The sequence below is a fragment of the Octodon degus genome, unplaced genomic scaffold, assembly GCF_000260255.1.
Source record: "Octodon degus isolate 3935 unplaced genomic scaffold, OctDeg1.0 scaffold00061, whole genome shotgun sequence".
Taxonomy (NCBI): domain Eukaryota; kingdom Metazoa; phylum Chordata; class Mammalia; order Rodentia; family Octodontidae; genus Octodon; species Octodon degus.
This window is the reverse complement of record NW_004524637.1, coordinates 2,249,836-2,253,744: the sequence shown is the minus strand read 5'-3', so window position 1 is coordinate 2,253,744 and position 3,909 is coordinate 2,249,836. Positions and strand designations below refer to the sequence as shown.

General features: G+C 45.4%; 1 protein-coding gene across 1 annotated transcript in view; it reads left to right on the top strand.

Annotated features, from left to right (window-relative positions):
* The window catches only part of LOC101584040 (interferon-induced GTP-binding protein Mx2-like), a 91,144-nt gene that overhangs the window by 53,114 nt on the left and 34,121 nt on the right, over window positions 1-3,909 (top strand). The gene's annotated exons all lie outside the window — the stretch shown is intronic.

The following is a 3,909-nucleotide window of genomic DNA, read 5'->3' as shown; positions in this document are numbered from 1 at the left end:
CACACACACACACACACACACACACACACATAAATAAATAAAAATTTTTTAAAAAATAAAAATAAAGAAAATACTATTATAAAAAGATTACATGCATTGGCCAGAGGTATCACAACACAAAACTGGCTTCCTTGCTCTTAGCTGTGTCTGGCATCTTCTAAAAAAGCCTCCTGTGCACAGCCTGCTGTCACGGAGCAGAAGTAGGCCCTTCTGAGCAGGACTCTGAGGTGGGAGCAGCCACCCACAGGATGCACAGATATGACCCCCCACTGTGAAGGGCAGGGTGATTTTCTCCAGTCCTGCTCACGTGTCAGGCTGTCCCGGACTCCAGAAAAAGCAACCACAGTTGGCAGAGCACCTTGATCAGCCATCTCAAAAATTATGACCTGGCCTCTGGGTGTTCAAGCACAGAGAGGGAAGGAGGAGGGAAGAGCTAAGAGCACTGCCACAACTTTGTCCTCCACCCTCCCGGTCAGCCAAACCAGGAAAGGACCAGATGCTGGGAAAGGACCTAGCAACTCTAGGAGTCACCACGGGGGATGGGGCGGACCCTGGAGAGCAGGACCTGTGTGCAGTGTGCAAGCAGTGGTCATTGTTGTGGTGGCGTCTCACCAGGTGCAAGGGTGGCCGAGCGAGTCCCTGTTCTGGCCTGGCATGTAACACATCTACTGGGGGATAGAACTGAGGGAACGTCACTGGACCCCGACAGGTAATGGATGCAGGCTGGTGTGTATTTAGGGAGGTATGTTAGTTGATACATTGTGTCAACTTGGCTGAATCAGCCCTGGCAGTTCTCAGCATGGGGACCTAGCCCTGCACATTTGCAGGGCTCCGGAATTGAGAAAGTCTTCCTGGCACCCTGCACCCGGCTTCCTGCTGTCCTGCCTAGCTTCCTGCTGCCCTGCCTTGCTTCCATGGAGAAGTCCCAGTCTTTGGAGGAGTTTATCTTCACAGCTGCGCCACTTTGGAGGAACTACAATTGCCAGTCTGTCTTCGCAGTCAGAGTAGAAGGAAGAGAGAGGTTTCATGGACTCTGCAGCTGCTGCTCCTCCTCTGCTCTTCACTGTTTTCTGCTGCATGAACTGCTGTTGTTTGCCTTGGAGCCAGCGGAATATGGACTGAACCCCCCAGTAACTGTGAACTAAATAAACCTTCCTGTAAAGGGTTAATAGAGCTTTGTGCCTTAATTGTGAAAAATTATAAAAACCCCTTGTGCTTCCTGTTATCTGCTCTAAGAAATGTGTTCTCCCTTTTGGCTCAAGCCTGTTCAACAATAAATAACTGTTTCTTGTCAAGGCAGCAAGCTAACACAAACTCCCTCCCCAACCATCTTCTGTAACATAGTCAGCTTAAGATGTATCTTGTAAAACTATGCACTTATCACTAAGCTGTGAAAGACCTTTTAGTTATGAATAGTTTGCAGCTGTGTCAAATGAATGCAGTTTCTGTTGTTCTGTACTAGATAACAAGTTTGCTTACCAAACTGGATGTGATTTCTGTTATAAACACCCCCTGCTACATACGTTCGGGGCTGATCAGCCTTCTGTGAGAAAAGTGGCTGACGGACCTGAGCTCAGTAAATAAAAGGCTCTATTCAAATTTCTATCTGGCTGATCTGGTTGCTCTGCAGAGTTGACCCATAACACTTCCCTTCCTTCATTTTGAGTGTCAGGTATTTGTCCCAGCAATTGTTATGGGTCACTCAGAATAGGAACCAGATCAGCCAGGTTGGAATTTGGAAAGCCATTTATTACTGAGCTTAGGGCCCCCCAGTCTGCTCTCGCACAGGAGAGAACCCAAAGGCGGCTAGCCCAGGAAGCAGGGAGCTTTTAAAACATGAAACCACATTCTGTTTGGTAAACAAATTTATTCACACAAAACAATGCTTTTAGAGTGATTTGGGACCACAACTCAAGCTACATTTCCGGGGCCTTTGTTTCAGTTTCTGGTTAATTTTCACCTGAGTACCGGCAGGCGGCCTTGCATAGCCCAGAGGTTACAAGAAGATAAAGCCTAGTTAGTTTCCTTTGTCATCTCTGTAAAACTAACTTTGCAGACAGGAATTGGAGAGGGTCACAGGGATTTTATCTAGCAAACAGTAAGAAACAGCCACTAGTTACTAAACAACTTAGAACAGTGGTAAGTATACATTTTTATAACAGAAAGCACAAGATTTATATTTATAATCTAAAATGTGAGTTGACTCATTACACAAGAAGAGTAACTAAGACAGAATTTGGTACCAAGAGTGGGTCATTGCTGTGGCTATACCTGACAGTGTGGATTACAAACTTTTGGGACTGGCTTATGGGAAGAGATAGGAAAGGTTCAGAGATGTCGCCTGCAAGAGAAGCGCTGAAACAGCTTTGGCTGTTCTGTTTGGGAGCTTCTGGTCAGAGCTCAGACCAGAATGCTGATAGGAAGCCTGACTGTAAGGACCAGGCTGGGGAGGTTTCTGCTGGGAAGAAGGACAGCATTGGTTGTTGGACTGCAGATGATTTGTGTTATAGATTGGCAAAAAGTTTGTCTGCACTTTGTTCTTGTCCAGAGACTTTGCCTGAGACTGAGATTAAGTACAATGGACTAGTTAATCTTGAAAAAGAAATTTCAAAGCAGCCAAATATTGGGGAAGTGGCATGGTTGTTGTTGCGAGCTTTTAGCCAGATTTATGTTAAGAATGAAGAGCAAGGAGCCCAAAAGGATGATTTAATAAGTTGTGAGTTTGTCCAGAAAAGAAGTGCCAGGAAGGCTGTGGACTGTGAAGACAAAGCTGAGAGGATCTCCATTGCTGAGAAGGAACAGGAGAGTAGAAAAGATGTCCTGAGGGCATCACGGGAGGTGGCAGGTTCTTGCTCTTTGCAGCCTCAGAATTGCAAGGGTGAAGGACTTTGCTTTGAGGAGAAAGCTGCAGAGCCCCATGCTCCAGAATGGAGGCAGCGACCACACCATGTTTCAGAATGGAGGTGGCGGCAACATCAGATTACAGAATGGTGCCAACATAAAGAATTTGTTTCTTGAAAAAAAAAAAAAAAAAAAAAAAAGAATTTGTTTCTTGGAATCAGAATGCTTAGCAATCCAGGCACTCAACTCCTACAGTCAAGAGAGAAGGACGCTTGATTACTACTCCAGCTGGCAGCAGCCCTTGGCATCATCCACATGGATTTGGTTGATGATGCATGCAGAATGCAGGAGTTCTGAGGTTCGGAAGGCTTCCACTGAGATTTCAGAGGAAGGCCTGGGAGGCCGGGCACTGTGTCCCCAAGAGGGCAGTGTGTGAAGCTGTGACTGAGAAGCCTATCCAGTGGAAACCTCAGAAGTTTGAAAAAACCAGTAATGTGGATGGTCTAAGAAAAGCTGCAAAAAGGGAGCAAAGCAGGCCTGAGAGAAAAGCCCTAGGAGCTACCAGCAGAAGTGCCGTAGGGGTGGAGCCACGTAAGGCTTTTGGAGCTCACAACTCATTATAGTGTGCTTTGAATGGTCCACAGGGAACTACAGGACTTAACATTTGCCACTCTGGACTTTGGACTTGTTTTGATCCCAGTTGTTTGTATTCTGCTTGTGTATACAGGAATGGCAGTGCTTATCTTGTGCCTTTGAATGTTAGAAGAGTTTAACTTTTCATTTGTTGAGGGGCTCACAGCTAAGAGTTTGCCTAAGATCTTGGAAGCTTGGGACTTGGACTTTTCAGTGTTGCTGAAACTGGTACGACTTTGGCAACTCTTAGACATGGACTAACATGTCGTTTGCATAAATGGATGTGCACGAGTCTTTGGAGGGCCAGGGGCAACATGTCATGGTTCTAATGTTATACAATGTTCAAGTTGTAAAATGTTTAAACATGTGTATGTACATGGAAATTTTTTTTTTTAATTTAATTTTATTTTATTTGTGTGTGTGTGTGTGTGTGTG